At 46.6% G+C, this 18,326-nt stretch overlaps 1 protein-coding gene across 3 annotated transcripts in view; it reads right to left on the minus strand.

Annotated features, from left to right (window-relative positions):
• Positions 1-18,326, minus strand: part of APBA2 (amyloid beta precursor protein binding family A member 2) — a 206,777-nt gene that overhangs the window by 39,248 nt on the left and 149,203 nt on the right. The window lies entirely within an intron of this gene.

The following is an 18,326-nucleotide window of genomic DNA, read 5'->3' on the forward strand; positions in this document are numbered from 1 at the left end:
CCCCCTCTGCTCTCCCCCAGCAACCCCAGGCTGTCTCCACCAACTTGACTGTTCTAGGCACCCCCTGAGTGGGGTCACCCGTCTGTCCTTCACTTAGCACAGTGCCCTCACGGCTCAGCCATGCGGTGGTATGGGTCAGAATTTCCTTCTTTTTAAGGCTGAACAACAGTCCTACACCACTCTGCTTGTCCATTCATCCCTTACAACATCTGGGAGTCTTCCAGCTTTTTGGCTATTAGGATCTGTGCTGTGTGAACATGGGTGCACAGAGATCTTGTGAAGATTCTACTTTTAGGGGCCTCCCTAGTGGCGCAAGTGGTTAAGCGTCAAGACTATGAAGCTGTCCATAGCTACTGCAGCACAAGTTCAATCCCTGGCCAGGGAGCTACCCACATGGTGCAGCAGACCTCTCCTGTCTCACCTGCTGCTCCCCTCAGCAGTGTATTTCAGTCAGTCTGCCTGTTCTGCTCCCCACTCTGGTTCTCTGGTGAATCCTCTCACCCCCACACCCTGGCCTGCACCCCAGCTCTCGTATGCATAAATAAATAAATCTTTTTTTTTTTTTTTTTTTAAAAAAGAGATTTTACTTTTAATTCTTCGGACGTTAAAGCCCAGAAGTAGGGTTACTGGATCATATGATAATTTTATTTTTGATTTTTTTTTTGAGGCCTCTCCATACTTTTCTCCACAGTGGCCGCACCATTTTACATCCCCACCAGCGGTGTCAGAGATGGCAATTGTATTTCTGGAAATTCTAAATTCTTTACTGAGAAATAAACTCAAATTGGTCAATCTATTACTCAAAAAAAAATGAAATGCCTCATGGACATTTCATAAGTCTTCCCTTAAAGAAGACATCAAACTGAAATTTCATTTACTTCAATTAACCAAAGGCAAAGTTAAGGTATATTTTCTCTGTTTAGTGCTTTGTACCACCCAGAAAATGGAAGCCACATCTATAGCACTAAAACCACTGCCCCAATCCCCAAGGAGGTTCTGGTAAGGCAAGTTCCAGCACTTTCTGAAAATAAATTAATAAGCAGTAACAATATATACCTGATGATGATAACACTGATAATTTATAAACAAATTTACGTGTATATTATAGCTATAAATATATAGCCTGCCCTCTGTATCCACAATTCTGCATCCTTGGATTCAAGCAAGCACAGATGGAAAATGGGTTCTATGTAGTTAGGCCTGGGGTGTTTATGTCTGCATTGAAAAAGTACTTTTTTTTTTTTATCTCACTATTCCCTAAACAATAAAATATATAACAACAATTTCATAGCATTTACGTTGTACTAGCTATTTTAAGTAATCTAGAGTGACTTTGCAGTATATGGGAGAATGTGCATAGATTATATGCAAATACTACACCATTTACATAAAGTATTTGAGTATGGGGATCTTGGTATCTGCCCGGGGTGTGTGTTCTGGAACCAATGCACTGCAGACGGCCAGAGCCAACTGTACGTTCTGTTATGTATTAAGTTTACATTTATTTGTAAATAGGTTATATGGTTATAAAACCCTTCCCCGCTCAAGATGGATGTTCCCAGTCCGGCTTTACAGATGAAAGGACGAAGGCTCCGAGCGTTGGCATCAAGGGCCGGGTTCCCACGTGCTCGGGGGGCATAGGGAGGAGTCTCTTTCCGCCCTCTTCCCTGTCCTGGACTGTCACTGTCGTGTCCCTTGACTTCACTCAATCCTTCTGGAGCACTAGAGAAAAAGACATGGACACTGATCTGCACAGCAGACCAGGCTCCTAGCGGGGCGCCCCCTCCATCACACACAGGAAGAGGGGAGACAGTCACATCCCGAGAGAGACCAGGCTGAAACTGCAGTAAGAAGTCAGGCCCTCCTGGAGGGGGAGCAGGGGTGCAGCTGGGGTGCAGGGGTAGGGGTCAGACGCCTGGCTGGTCCCTGCCTCCCCCAGTTCCTCTGTCCATCCCCGAGACACCAGCATGCCCTGACCTGGCCCTGCTGTCTTACCAGGTCCCACAGTGGGGCCCTGACTTGTCTAGGGCCACCAGCCAGGAACTCTGCCTCACAGCCCCCTTCCTAGGAGGGGAATCCACCACCCTCCTCAGGGGAGAGGGCTGCACCCCAGTGGACCCTGTGCTGAACCCCTCCTGAGATTGGCTGGGGCCCATTCTCATCCTGCCAGGGCTTCCTCTCTGGACCAGGTTTGTCTCCAAATGCCTGGCTCTCTTCCCACTGACCCACTGGCTTCCCCAATGGCCAAGGGACACCTGGCAGAATCTCCCTAAACCAATGCTGTCCCCATCCACTTTAAGTGAAACTCTTGCTAGGAGCACCCTCCCAGAACACCCTCTGTGGTTGAACCTTTGACTATGTCAAGATTTGCTTAGACAGGTCTGTTTTAGCCTCTTGCCTGAAAGATCTCTAACCCGCTGGCCTCCCCTAGGCCCAGTTCACAGACCTCACTGCCTTAATCAGAGCTGGGCAGATACTGGTAATCTCTGAAACCCCAAAGAAACCAACCAACAACCAACAAATAAAAACAGGTCAACCACACCTGCTATAGCTTGAATGTCTGTGTCTCCTCCAAATTACTATGTTGAAGCACAATTCCCAAGCGAGTGGGGCTTTGGGATGAGCTGAGGGTTAGATGAGGTCACAGAGTGGACCCCTCACTGCTGGGATGACCAGCCTGATAAAAGATACCTTCGAGACTCCCCTGTCCCTATCCTCATGTGAGGGTGCAGCCGAATCCCCTCCAACCCGTAGCAGAGACTGTTTGTTAGAAAAGTTGAATTTAGCAGAATCAAGTCCTAAGCACCCTTGGGTCTCCTCACCGTTCTCCCTCACCCCCCACCTTGTGATTTATTCTCCAACCGCATTCCCGGCAACTCTGAGAGCTGATGGTGGTGTGTTGCTGTCAAAATTCACTGCACTGCCCCCCACCCAGGCTGACAGCACCGGGACGAGCATGCGCTGTTCTTGATGGCTGCTTCCCCAGTGGAACACTCCTGCGAGATAAACACGGAGCATGTGCCCATGCTGCCAGCGCCTCCTCCGGGGACCTGGGAAGGCAAGGCCCTCGCTCCTCCAAGTCTCACACCTCACATTCCTCCTCCCTCTATGAAATCACAGCACCCCCGTCCTCTGGAGAGCCAGCGTCATTTAGGGTATTAACTCTGCCGACTCTCTGGGAGGCCACCTTGTGTAATAAACTTCTCTTTGCAAAGATATTCTTGTGGTTCAGAGTTTGGCTTTCTGGACAGGGAGCTACAGACCTGCTTTGGTCGTTTACAAGGACATAGCAAGAAATGGCTCATCTCTGAACCAGGAAGCCCTCTCCAGACACAGAATGTGCTGGTGCCTTGATTGTGGGCTCCCCAGTCTTCAGAACCGTGTGAAATATATTTCTATTGTTTACAAGTCACCCAGTCTGAGGGTTTTGGCTTCAGCAGCCCAAATAGATGAAGATAACACCCCTTCCATGAAATAGCTTATGGTGGAATATAAATTTTTCTGGCAGACAAAGGCCACAGATGTAGAGCAACAGACCCTGGACAAGGGGCCAGATAAATCATGGGCAAAGGCACCACCAGGAGCACTGCTTGCCTAGGGTTGGGTGCCCCTGGCTAATAGCAGAGCTATACCCTCTGGGGGATGCAGCATCATAGGGGCAGGGGGGAGGGCAGGGCTGGGTCAGCTTCTGTGCAGCGTCAGGACAGTGGTTCAGCCAGGGAGTGTCCACGAGATGAGACAGCCCGGTGTCGGCCATGGTGTGCGATGATCGTGGGCAACATAAGGTCTCAGGACCACTTCAAAGTGGCAACTACTCCCCAAAGCTTCCGCCAGGCTCGACCCTTCCCTCCAGTTAGTGTTTTCTCTGACTCCCTCCCGACCACTCATCACCATGACAACCACATCTTATAATAAACAGCCGGGTTGTTTTCAGAGAGGCAGGAGGGTGGGCTTGCTCCACTTCTCCTTGGGAGGCCCATCTGGTGCTCCAATTTGCATCTCAGGGGGCGAGGTGGGACACAGCATCTGAAATTAACATGGTTGGAGGCCCACATGGATTTGGGGCGCCTGGCATCTGAGCTGAAGATGCTATGCAAATCCTCTGTGCCCTCTCCAAGGTACAGCAGCCAGGCACACCTCAAAATAAGAGGCTGGCAGGGTTACCTCAGTTCTTGCAGCCAATAGGGCGGGTGGGATAATGTCCCCCACTACATAAACATAGTGGGGACTTCTGGGGTGCCATCGCCTGGAACCTGCCTCGGCCACCCACTCCCAGAAGGTGGTGAGTGAAACATCCGAAGTGAAATAGGCTAATGCCTGCCAATGTAGATGTACCTTGTCCATCATACAAATACACTTGTTTGAATACATTGTTTTAATACATATCTTGGCTCCAGTTGGTGAAACTAATGCTAGGATTTTGTAAAGTGTTGAATTTGATTGTGTCTGCTTGATTAAACCGAAATACAGCAACACAACCCACACGGCCCTGTTTGGGACGACAGCAAACAGTGCATGCCGCCTGTAATAGACGCTGTGGGTTTCTACAGTCCCCTGAACGGCACGCATGTGCACGCAAGCCAGGCATGGAGGGCAGGAGCCGAAGGCCACGTGAGCCGTCTTCCCACTGGATTGCCCCTCGACAGCCTTCTCTGGGAATCACTTCAAGCCCCCTGCTTTCAAGGGCGTCAGTCACCCCCAGTCATGGGGGTACCGACAAAGGTGCTTTCCTCTATGCAATGCAGGAGGGGTCAGTGGGGCCTGCTTGCAAAAGCCCTCCAGGCAGGGCCGAGCGGTGAGCATGCACCCCCAGCTTCAGACTGAAAGTCAGCCACACCCTGGACACCTTCTTTCCCAAGCCTTCCCATCCATCCCCCGGCACAGAGGTGGCTCAGAAAAACGACAACATTATTCTCTTCTGTTCCTCTTACAATTCAGGTCACTCCCGTGACATTTCTCTGGTCGACAGCGGGAGCCTGGATCAAGCATTTATCCTTATAATAGGTTACCCTCATGAGGGTGGACACATCTTTTCTGCAGCTTAAAAGAATCATGGCGAGACCCACTCAAATAGGGAACTCAGCCAGTAGGTCTGATTTTTACTCTCCAGGCAGGTCTGTGAATGGGTGGGGCAAGAGGATTCCCCCCCAATCCCCTCACCCTCATGTCCAGCTATTTCACGGGACATACCTACACACAAAAATGATTGATCAGCTACTTGAAATTCAGGTTTAACTAGGCATCTTGCATCCTTATCTGCTAAACTGGGGAGCCCTACAGGGGAGCACAGGCAGGCTGTCATCTCCACCGCTGCCCCACGTAGCACTCTTGGGCCTGGCCTTGCTCTCTGCCTGGTCTGCTGAAATCTCCTCCACCACTAAGCATTGGGATCAAGGGTTCATCTGGTTTATCATTCGCCCTCAGTCTCATACAGGCAGACAGTGTCTGGGGTGCTCGATCCAACATTTCAGAGCAGAACTTTGTATTTCTAAAGGCGACTCTGTGTTTCAAGCCTTCATGAAGCACTTTCCAAAGGCTGCATCCATGTGGTCAGACCCCCCTCAACCACTAGCTGTGTGTCCTGCTTTGCACTAGATGCCTTGGATGCAGGGCAGGAAGATGCACGGGGAAAAGGTCTTGTCCCGTGACTGTTCCTGGCGGGGGTGGGTTGTCAAGCCAGGGTCTGAACAAATCAAATGTGAGCAGAGGCAATCCCTGCACGATGGGCCTGAGGAGCTGAAGAGGGGAGCAGAGAGGCCAATTGTCAGGTTTGGGCCAGTGAAATGTTTTTCATTTGAGCATAACCAGAACCCTCATGTATTTCTGTCAGGAATATAAAACACTCAGCCACTGTCGGAGACAGTTTTCAGTTCCTCAAGATGGTGAACACTGAATGCCCATCTGATCCAGCAATTCCATTCCTAGGTATGTACCCCAAAGAGCTAAAAACGGCTCCACACATGAACGTGCACTCGAATGTTCATAGCAGCACTATTCACGGTAGTCAAAAGGGGGAATCAACCTAAATGTCTGTCACTAGGTAAACAAAATGTGGTATATCCATTCAGTGGAATATTATTCAGTCATAAAAAGAATGAAGTTCTGACACATACTATAACACAGATAAACCCTGAAAACATCATGCCAAGTGACAGCAGCCACATATAAATGGTGACATATCATCTTCCATGTCAAGGAAATGTTCAGAAACAAGCAAATCTACATATAAAGGAAACAGATTTGTCACTTCTGAGAATTGGGGGTGGAAAGGAGAATGGGGTGGTGAAAATGTTCTGGAACTAAATAGTGGTGGTTGCACAACATTGTACTAAATGCCATTGAATCATATACTACAAAATGGTTAAAGTGGTGGGCCTTCCCGGTGGCGCAGCAGTTGAGCGCTGGGTTGCAAAGCTGCCCGCAGCCTCTGCAGTGCCGGTTCGATCCCCGGCTGCTCCCCGGCCACCTGAGGAGGGTCCCACATGGGGCACAGACCTCTTCTGCCGCCCGCTGCTCCCCTCAGCAGTGTACTTCGTCCTTCTGCCTGCTCTGCTCCCTGCTCTGGCTCTGGTGAATTCTCTCACCCTCCCGCACTTCTGACTGTACCCAGTGCATGTATAAATAAATAAATCTTAAAAAAACAAACAAACAAAAAAATGGTTAAAGTGGTAACTTTTATTTTATATGTATATCGCTACAATTTCAAAATAGTGGGCATCCTGCAGGAAGAGTAACAGAGCCCCTGGAGGATCTAAAGCACATGGTCCACCCATGATACTCATGTCAGCTCAGTGCTCGCTGCCTGCATGAAGGTCACCTGCCAGCTTGTGCAGAACTAACCCTTCCTCAAAGGACAGAAGTTAAGGGGGAAGGAAGTGGTGGTCCAAGGGGATACAGCCACGGTGGACCAAGCAGGGAGGAAATGGGTGAAGAAGGGCCAAGGAGAAGGAGTTGGGTCACAGTGGAGATGAGTCCAGGTGGGTCAAGGGACAGGAGGTGGATCAAGATGAGTCAAAGGGCAGGAGGCAGCTCACAGCAACAGAGTACCACCACAGACTCCTCTCTCCTGGTCATCAGCTTCACACGGTGGAATGTCACCCTCAAATTCATTGGTGGAAAAGGAGGGAGTTTGTGCTACAAAATTACAGAATATTGCATTTGGTTTTATTCAGGTCTCAGAGGGGGAAATCTACACTACACCTTTCTAAATCTGTGGCTGGGGCCAACTCTGCTGCAGCCCCCATGGTTTCTGTAAGTTTGCTGCAAACGCCCTCTGGCACGTTTCCCCACCCTGCTAATGTGGAGGTGAGAAGCCCTGTGTGAGCAGCATTTAATGACAGCCACCCTCTGAAGCAGGAGAGCTGTCTCCTGGCTTTCATGCAAGCTCGGGACCTGAGACTTGAAACCTCTTCCCAGCTCCCCTAAGACTTCCCCCATCAGCCTACAGTCCTGAGCACACATTCTGAGGAAAGCTAGCTTGACCTCTTCAACTAAATGAAACAAAGGTGCATAAGTCAAAAGGAGACAAAATGCCCCCTACTAAGTCAATAGCAGAATTTTACTTGACGGAGCTTTTTCTATAATTACAAAATATAGAAATGCCGTTCTATGGAGAGTTATAACCTGTTCTTTTGTCTCCCACATGAGGTACTCTCTGTTGCAGTCACTGTTAAGAGTCCTCAATAACAAATGAGTTCAGATTTAATAGAACTGCCTAAGGTTACAGACACTAACACAAAATCCTATGATTCATAAGTTGAGAAACAATTTAACCAGCTAATATGTAAAGAAAACACAAACAACCCACTTAGATTTTTTCAAATGTACAAGTTCAACTTTTATAAATATGCAAAATAGAATCCTTGGTTTTGTTAAAATAGAGGATAAGAGAGCAGAATTAGGGCCTCCCCTGGTGGCACAGTGGTTGAGCACTGGGCTGTGAAGCTGCTCGCAGCCTCTGTAGCGCCGGTTCGATCCCCAGCCACCGGCAAGGGTCCCACATGGTGCACAGACCTCTCCTGCCGCCTGCTGCTCCCCTCAGCAATGTATTTCGTCAGTCTGCCTGTTCTGCTCCCCGCTCTGGCTCTGGTGAATTCTCTCACCCTCCCGCACTTCTGACTGTACCCACTGCTTGTATAAATAAATAAAGAAATCTTTAAAAAAAAAGAGAGAGAGAGAGAGAGCAGAATTACCTGTTTTTTTTTAAATATGTTCTTTTTTTTATAACTTTTTGCTGCAATGATACTAACAAGGCATGACCTCAACCAGTTCACTAAAATCTGTAGTCTGCAAGACTGAGGTAAAGAGCCCATAGTAGTAACATGGTGGCCTCCCCCTTGTCTGTCCCATCCACTCCTGCCAACGTGGGATCACATCTGTTACTGGAGAAGTTCTAGAAGGAGAGAAGGGAAGGAACTCCCTTCCCACTAAAGATGCTGTAGACCCACTCATGGTTTTTTAGTCTTAATATCCTTCTGAAACTTCCCTGAGATACACAGAGCAGCCCCTATGACCACACACACCAGCGTCCACTGGCCCAGCTAACTGGGTGTGGCCAGCCCATGCCTACTATGGCTATGCCAACCTATTGTGGACTGGCCCAGAATGATTTCATTGTTTGGTACTCACTGGCTCAACTTGGCTTTAGATCATTCAAATTGGCTCAGGTCAGTTAACAGGACAAAATCTATCTTTTCATTTTTTTAAATTATGGTAAATACACATAACATAATATTTACCATTGTAACCACTTTTAAGTGGACATCTGGTATTGAGAACATTCACACTCCACACTCTTGCACAACCATCTCCAACATCCATCTCCAGATCTTTTCATCACCCCCAGTGCAAACTCTGTACCCATTAACCAAAAATTCCCCATCCCCTTCTCCACCCAGGCCCTAGAAACCCCAACTCTATACTCAGGTGCCACCTAATGATGGACACATAGGTGATCGTGGTCATTGTACATGGCCTAAGTATGTGGAAGGTGAGACCATCTAGGTTTGTAGAGTCACACTCTGACATGTTCACATAACAATGAAATCTCCTTGGGACACATTTCTTAGACCATGACCCTGTAGTAATGCAATTTATGACTGTGTTCTCTGTCTCTATGAATTGACTAACCTAGGTTCCTCCTATAAGGGAAATCAGGATTTGTCTTTTTGTGCCTGGCCTATTTCATTCAGCATCATATCCTGAAGGTTCATCCATACTGTAGCGTGTGTCAGAATTTCCTTCCTATTTTAAGGCTAAAGAATACTCCTTTGTAGGTAAAAAGCCTTTTCTTTTACACTTTACCATTATAACAGTGGCCCAAGAGAGAAAACAATCCTCCCACAAATGCCTAAAAAAATTATTGCCACAACATGATCTCTACATATGCATCAAACTGCCCTATTTTAAGTAACTTGGAATCTTTTGAGTTAATTCATTCTATGTCACTCTTCTTGATATTTAAAAAGGAGCTGAAGATTAAATATTAACAAGATATAAGGCAAGAAAAGCTTTGAGCACCATCTCCCATAATTTGCAAATACGGTGCAAAAAGAGAAGTCTTCACCCATCACTGCCCTTGTTTCTGGAAAAGTTTTGAGGACAAGTGAATGATTTAATTATTCCTCCATTAATACTCATATTTATAAAAGTGGCTAACATGCATCTTTTATATACTTGGGTCCCAATGAATGAATGAGCAAACAAATGAATGCATAAATGTAGCAGGGAATAATCACAGCATGGAAGAGCTTCCATTCTTTTTAAAAAAGATTTATTTATTTATACACACAAGAACTGGGGTACAGGCCAGAGTTGTGGGGGGTGAGAGGATTCACCAGAGACAGAGTGGGGAACAGAACAGGCAGATAGACTGAAATACACTGCTCAGGGGAGCAGCGGGAAAGTCAGGAGAGGTCTGCTGCACCATGTGGGTAGCTCCCTGGCTGGGGATCAAACTCATACTGCAGAGGCTGCAGCAAGCTTCATAGGTTGCGTCTTAACCCCTTATGCCACCAGGGAGGCCCAAGAGCTTCTATTCTTAATGACAAGAAAAGAAGTGGCCAAGGAAACCCAGAAGCACCCAAAAATTTGGCTGGGGTGTTAGGTGACCAAGGTCTGAGTCCCTCTGAGGAAGATATACTGGGTAAATGAGTCTGTAATGATGTGCCTGACAGTCAAGAGCCAAAGACTCAGGGGCCCTGGAAGCAAAGGTCTCCCAGTGATACCAAAGGCTGCTATGAGAGGAAGCAGGGGACACAAACCCTGGTAGAAAGTGTTGGTGTGGGGTAGGGCTGCATCATAAATCAGGGTGGACAACCGAGGTTGAGAGGTAGAATCAATGGTCACTTGCAACTGTGGAGCAATGAAGAAAAGAGAACTTGCCAAGGAAGGTGAAGGGGTTACCCAACTGCTCCCCCAAACAGCAGCATCTTTCCAAGCTGATTCTGCCCCAAACTTTCCCCCTGAGTTGCGAATCCACCTCCAAAGTCTAGGTCAGGCTCACTGACAGCAGCCAGAGCAGGACAGGTTAGCCAACCATGGGTGAGACCCAGCAGCACCTCAGCACCATGGACAGCAAAAGTCTCAGCCAATGTCTTGCATGAACCTGGACTCTGCTCCTGCAGGTTGGGACATGTGCTTACTATTGAACCTGAGGGAGCAAGGCAGTCAACTTCTATAAGCCCAGTTCCAAACCTCCTTCAGCAACAACAATTAGGCCTTGGCTTGGCTCAGGTGGAGAGAGACCAACTACTCTTCTGTGAAGGCAGACTGTGAAATTAGTTCATAGGCCTAGATTTGTGGATTCTGGAGTCAACCATCCTGGGAGCATCTGTCCCTCACCTCCCTTTTCCATGTCTCTGAGTTGCACTTAGTTTTCCTAAGCTGTCCATATCATCTGAGACAGGGTTAAGAGTTATTCTTGGTTAACCTCCTACTACCTGAGCCCTATGTGCCTATTTTTTAGCAATTGATTTGCATTGGCCACCATGTGAATGCTTTGGGGTGAAAGCCCCATGATTGCTATCACCATGCTGTCATGTCTCTGGCGAGCATGCTCTGTGTGAGATTACCCGTCTCTGAGTCTCATGTTCAGCAATGTGGTCTTTCTTCCTGAACAGATGTTTCTAAAAATTTTTCCACGGAGTCTTGCACTTCCCAGGGAATGTCATGTGATTAACTGGATCTGTGTCAGCTGGATGTGCCTCGATCTTCTAAAACATATTAAGGGCTGTGGGCGGCACTGCAGGGCCCAGGATGGGAGACACCTATAGGCCAACGCCCTTCCTCCATCCTGAACTCAGCCCCTCACTCTGTCCCTGCAGCTGCACAAACCCCTGGAAAATCAGTGCAACTTGACTCAATGCAATTCAATTCAAGCTCCAAGAACCATGAGCATTTTCAACCCACTGGCACCTCCTATGATCCCTCCTCCCTGTCCTCATAGACACTGCCCATCTCCCCCTTGTGTTCCCACAAATACAGAGCTGTTCAGGGCTGCCCCATCCCTACATCTGGCCCTCCTGGTGTCCTTCTCTCTGTCCTGCATGGCCAGAGACAGGGGCAGGGCAGAGGAACCCATGGGAACCTATGAAGCCTTCCCATGTGCAAAGGCTTTGAAGGTGGGGTCTGATGCCACAGGTGGGTGGACAGAAGAGGGAGGTGGCTGCAGACACCCCATGGAGGCAGAGGTGGACCAGGACCTGCCCCTAACTAGGCCATGCCCCTATGGCCCCCACAAACCCTTGACTTCAGTGCCTGCCCATAGATTTTCTCCAGCTCTGACCTACTGTCTGTCAGGCTCGGACAGACTGCTCTCCCCTGGGCCAGTGCCAGCACCAGAGCACCTTGCATTCCTGCTGCTCCAGGGATGCCAATAGAGGCCCCTGGGTGCTAACAACCCAGAGTCCTCCCTCAGGGCCCTAGCAACCACCTACCATAGAGCAGGTGCTCACACGTGCTCCCTCTGCCATTGAGCAGGCTCAGGTGAGAGGCACTGGCCCAGAGCGAGCACTCAGTGCCACATCCACACCCGCCAGGCCGAGGTACCTGCACTCAGAATCCTCTCTCCCTGTTCAGCGCCAGCATTCCTACCATAATCTTGAAAGGTCCTTCAAGAAGATGCCAAGTCACAGCGAAAGCATGTCTACAACGAGCAAGGATAAACACCGGTAGGCTTGACGCGGCTCGGGGGCCCTGCATCACGCCTCATTTAACTGCCGTATTAATTTGGATATGATGTATTGATTTTCTTTTTTTCTTTTTTCTATTATCAGAGGGCTCTTTCCAGAGAGCCCTGGCAGAGCCAATGATAAAAAGAAATCCTGGAAACCCCAACTAATCAAACATGCATTTGGATTGCCAGCCCGTCATACAGAGCCGTCCCACACAGCTGTGTAATCAAACATTATCAACTTGATGGCCAAGGGGGCGCTGATGTGCCCCCACCCACGGGGGCAAGGAGCAGGACAGGCAATGCCTACAGCCCTAGAAATCGCCAAGACCCAGGGAAATAAGTCTATTAGAGAATTGCAGGCACTGAGTGGATATTTTTAAAGTACCTTATGACACACGACACAAGGAAACATGTTGGGGTGGGCGGGAAGTAAAAGAATCAACTCAGTTCTTGCCAAACTCAGCAGGACACTGAGACACCAAAAGAACCTTCCACGCCCATCACCCTGCAGGTCTGCTGCACCACACACTTTGGTGCTGGACAAATAGGCTAGGACGCTGCTCCAGGACTGTGGCAGAGCAGCCTGTGGGGACCAGTGATGAGCAAATCCCTCTTCAAGGGGTCAGCAACTTGCTAGGTGACAAAAACTCATCCCTGGGGCTCCAAGCCCAGCCCAGTAGAGCCCGCCCTCCACACTCACTGCCTGGCAGAGGTTTAGGAAGGCCACAGAGTTGGATGCGGAAATGCCGCCTCAGCGTTCAATACACCTTGGCTGGACACACAACTCATGCTTCCTTTAATCAACAGTGCATGTCAACAAAGCTCAACAAAATTAAGAAAAATGCCACATGACTTATTTCCACTTGACCCATTCGATCTATGGCTGGAGCCCCTGCGAAGTTAGGATGTTGGGACAATCTGACAGACAGGAGGCCGCTCGCCCACAGTTCCCCTCACTGGCACCATGACAGCCCTGTAACACCAGGTCAGCAGGCGACTTAGTGGACTAGACCACAGGCAGCCAGGGGGAGGACCACCCAGTCTCCCACATTAGCTCATGCCCCAACAGGCAGGGTCAAGTGCATCCTGGGCATAACCAGGCATTAACACTTCCAGACACCCTTCAAGCTGTGCTGTTCAGGGTGAGAGGCATAAATGTTGACATCACACGGGTCATTTACCCCCCCTTAAGCTACGTCACCATGGCTATGGTGCTTATTCCACATAAGAATCAACTGCCTTGTCTGTAAAGTGGGAACAAACTAACCCCTGTCTCTTTGATTGCTGTTGGATTCACAGAGGTGCACCCCAGGGAGCCCCAGTGCCATGGGCAGCCACCCCCATCACTCCGGCATCACCCAGGGCAGCCCACAGCTGGGAAGTTAAGTCCTCAGAAACCAAGAGTCCCAATGGTGACAAAAGTGAACACTTTCCCATCTCATCACTTTGGGGTGATGATGAATCACCCTGGCACTGAGCCATACAGGGCAAGGTCTTAAGAAGTCATGACTTCTGGCTGGCTGCCCCTGGGATGCGAACTGCAGTGGTTATTTTCCTGAAAAATCCTGCATGGAGAGAAAAGGGCTTGATGGCCAAGCCCTTATTGGGGTTACACTGGCCAACAGGGTTGGCGGTGTCCTGCTGAGTCTGGGACTGTATGGGGCTCATGTACACACTCGGAGTGAATCTCCAAGAAGGGGAAGCTTGGCAGCAGTTTCTCAAACTTGTCTGCTCATCCAAGACAGTCAGTTCTCCTTTTCTTTGTAGTCACAGGCTATAAAGATGCCGTGGACACTGAAGGGGCCAGCGGTGACCCACCACTCCTAGGAGAAACACAGGCTGAGGTCCTGCCATCTCTGGTCACCAGATTTCCATCAATCCATCAATCATAACCTTTTATGGGTGTCTCTATTTAGAAACACCTTATTTAATATGTGTTGCTGACAAATAATTATGTCATATCTTTTTATTATTTTTTTAATTATTGCTTTTAAAGATTTATTTTATTTTTTTATACAAGAACCGGAGTACAGGCCAGATGCGTGGGAGGATGAGAGGATTCACCAGAGACAGAGTGGGGAGCAGAACAGGCAGAATGATGAAATACACTGCTGAGGGGAGCAGCGGGCAAGACAGGAGAGGTCTTCTGCACCATGTGGGACCCTCGCCGGCTGGTCGGGATCGAACCAGCGCTGCAGAGGCTGCGGATGGCTTCACAACAAAGCACTCAACCGCCTGTGCCACCAGGGAGGCCCTATCTTTCTTTTTTTTTTTTTTAAAGAATTATTTATTTATTTATGCATATTAGAACTGGGGTGTAGGCCAGAGATACGGGTGGGGGTGTGTGAAAGGACACACCAGAGACAGAATGGGGAACAGAACAGGCAGATCTACTGAAATACACTGCTAAGGGGAGCAGTAGGTGAGACAGGAGAGGTCTGCTGCTCCATGTGGATCAGTTCCCTTGGCCAGCCGGGGATTGAACTCGTGCTGCAGTGGCTGGCGATAGCTGGATAGCACTGTCTTTAACCCCTGCGCCACCAGGGAGGCCCATATGCCATATATCTTCATCATAAAATGCTCCCTGACCTGGACAAGAAGACTGTAAATTTCTTTGCTTTTCAGTCCCACAACAAACTCATCCACTAGGCTGCCTTGCTGGATGGTCACCTCATCAATCCACAAATTCAACCACCTTCCCATCCCTCCATCCACCCTAGAGATGTTGATGCCCCTTCCAGAGAGGGCTGCTATACCAGTTGGTGAATTTCCTCTACTGTCTTCTGGATGCACCAGGGAGTTGGTTCATTTACGCTGAACTCACAGCCAATAGCACTTTAACTCAACACATTACAGCCCTAAGGAAGCTTATCGGACACAGACACATTTTTTCCATAAGGCACGTGGCAGCCTTCTTGTGCTTAGGGACACCAGACAGTGCCTCAGTAATACACTCAGGTGTCACTCTACTCTCAACAAAAAGCACAATATGCAAAAACTGTGGCACCAAATAGACCTTGGAAAGGACACTTGTTTATAGCATGAGAGCTACAGAAAAAGGAGGAATGTCTCCTTTTTTAAATTTTTTTTTATTTTTTTTTTTATTTTTTTTAAATATTAAATTTTATTTTTATATTCCCCCATACAATTGCAAACGCCCCATTCTGACCCCAATCCTTCCCCTCCCGCCCCCCACCCCCCAAAAAGTGTCTCTGGTTCATAGTTTTTTTGTTGATTTTGATTTTCACTTTCTTATATTCATTTTCCTGGTCCCTTATTTAAGTTTTCTAGATTCCTGCTATGAGTGAGACCATCCGGTATTTTTCTTTTTCTTTTTGGCTTATTTCGCTGAGCATGATCCCTTCCAGTGCCATCCATGTTGCTGCAAATTGCATGTGTTTATCTTTTTTGAATGCTGAGTAATATTCCATGGTATATATGTACCACATCTTCTTGATCCAGTCATCTATTTTTGGGCATTTGGGTTGTTTCCAAAGCTTAGCTATTGTAAACAGTGCTGCTATAAACATAGGAGTGCAGGTGCTCTTTGGAATTGATGTTTCTGTGTCCTTTGGGTAAATACCTAGGAGTGGAATTGCTGGATCATATGGAAGCTCTATGTTTAGTAGGTCCAGAAATCTCCACACAGCTCTCCATAGTGGTTGGACCAGTTTGCACTCCCACCAACAGTGCACAAGAGTTCCTTTTTCTCCACATCCTCGCCAACATTTGTTGTTGCTAGTTTTTTTAATATGTGCCATTCTCACTGGTGTGAGATGGTATCTCATGGTAGTTTTGATTTGCATTTCCCTGATTACAAGTGATGTTGAACATTTTTTCATATGTCTGTTGGCCATTTGCATTTCCTCTTCAGAGAAGTTTCTTTTTAGCTCTTCTGCCCATTTTTTGACTGGATTATTTTCTTTGTTGTTGCTGAGTCTCATCAGCTCTTTGCAGATTTTTGTGATCAGTCCTTTATCATTAGTGTTGGGTGCAAAAATGTTCTCCCAGTTGGTGGGGTTTCTCTTTGTTTTTGTTATTGTCTCTTTTGCTGTGCAGAAGCTCTTTAATTTGATGTAGTCCCAGCTGTTTATCTTTCTCTTCACTATCACTGCTTTGGGTGATGTGTCTGTAAAGATGTCTTTGATGTGCAAATCCCGTAGTGTTTCGCCTATATTTCCTTCTATGTATTTTATGGTTTCAGGTCTTATGTCTAGTTCTTTAATCCATTTTGAGTTGATTTTTGTGTATGGTGTGAGGTAGTGGTCAAGCTTCATTCTTTTGCATGTAGCGACCCAGTTTTCCCAGCACCATTTATTGAACAAACTTTCTTTGCTCCAATGCATAGTCTTTGCTCCTTTGTCAAAGATTAGTTGACCATAAATCTGTGGGTTTATTTCTGGATTTTCTATTCGATTCCATTGGTCTGTATGTCTGTTCTTGTTCCAATACCATGCAGTTTTGATGATTATGGCTTTGTAGTATAGTTTGAAGTCTGGGAGTGTGATGCCTCCATTTTCTTCTTTTTTTTTCAGTAGAGCTTTGGCTATTCGGGGTTTTTGGTGATTCCATATGAATTTCATCAATAATTGTTCTATTTCTTTGAAGAATGCCATTGAGATTTTGATTGGAATAGCATTGAATCTGTATATTGCTTTTGGTAGGATGGCCATTTTAATAATGTTTATTCTTCCAATCCATGAGCAGGGGATGTCTTTCCATTTCTTTGTGTCTTCTTCTATTTCTTTTAACAGTGTTTTATAGTTTTCTTTGTATAGGTCCTTTACCTCTTTTGTTAGATTTATTCCCAAATATTTGATTTTTTTGTTTCAATAATAAAAGGGATGGTTTTTTTTATTTCTTCTTCTTCAGATTTATTGTTTGTGTATAGGAAGGCCACTGACTTTTGCGTGTTGATTTTGTATCCTGCCACTTTACTGAATTGATTGATGAGTTGAATTAGTTTTTCTGTGGAGATTTTGGGGTTCTCTATGTATATTATCATATCATCTGCAAATAGTGATAGTTTGACTTCTTCTTTTCCTATTTGGATTCCTTGGATGTCTTTCTCTTGTCTTATTGCTCTGGCTAGGACTTCCAGTATTATATTGAAAAGCAGTGGTGAGAGTGGACATCCTTGTCTTGTTCCAGATCTTAATGGAATTGCTTTCAGCTTTTCACCATTGAGAATGATACTGGCTGTTGGCTTGTCATAGATGGCCTTTATGATGTTGAGGTATGTGCCTTGTATCCCAAGAATTTCAAGGGCTTTTATCATGAATGGGTGTTGCACTTTGTCGAAAGCTTTCTCAGCATCTATTGATATTATCATATGGTTTTTATATTTCTTTTTGTTGATGTGTTGGATAACGTTGATTGATTTTCGGATGTTAAACCATCCTTCTGCCCCTGGAATGAATCCAACTTGGTCGTGGTGAATTATCTTATGGATACATTGTTGGATTCTGATAGCTAAAATTTTATTGAGGATTTTTGCATCAGTGTTCATTAGGGAGATTGGCCTATAGTTTTCCTTTTTTGTGTTGTCCTTATTCGGTTTTGGTATTAGTGTAATATTGGCTTCATAGAACGTGTTTGGTATTGTCCCTTCCTTCTCAATTTTTTGGAAGAGTTTGTGAAGGATAGGCACTAATTCGTCTCTGAATGTTTGGTAGAATTCATTTGTAAATCCATCAGGTCCTGGGCTTTTGTTTTTGGGGAGGTTTTTAATTACCATTTCAATTTCGCTGCTTGTAATTGGTCTGTTTAGGTGTTCTATTTCTTCTTTATCTAGCTTTGGGTGATTGTAGAGTTGTAGGAATTTGTCCATCTCCTCTAGATTGTTGAACTTGTTTCCATATAACTGTTCATAGTAGTTACTGATTATTCTTTTGATTTCTGCTGTGTCCGTTGTGATTTCTCCTCTTTCATTTATGATTCTGTGTATTTGTGCTTTCTCCCTTTTTTCCTTTGTGAGCCTGGCTAGGGGTTTGTCTATTTTATTTATTTTTTCAAAGAACCAGCTCTTGGTTTCATTGATCTTTTGGATTGTTTTTTTAGTTTCAATTTCATTTATTTCTGCTTTGGTTTTTATTATTTCTTTTCTTCTACTGGTTCTGGGGTTTTTTTGTTGTTCTTTTTCTAGATCTTT

This window comes from Talpa occidentalis, unplaced genomic scaffold (assembly GCF_014898055.3).
Source record: "Talpa occidentalis isolate TD23 unplaced genomic scaffold, MPIMG_talOcc4v2.1 talOcc4.14, whole genome shotgun sequence".
Taxonomy (NCBI): Eukaryota; Metazoa; Chordata; class Mammalia; order Eulipotyphla; family Talpidae; genus Talpa; species Talpa occidentalis.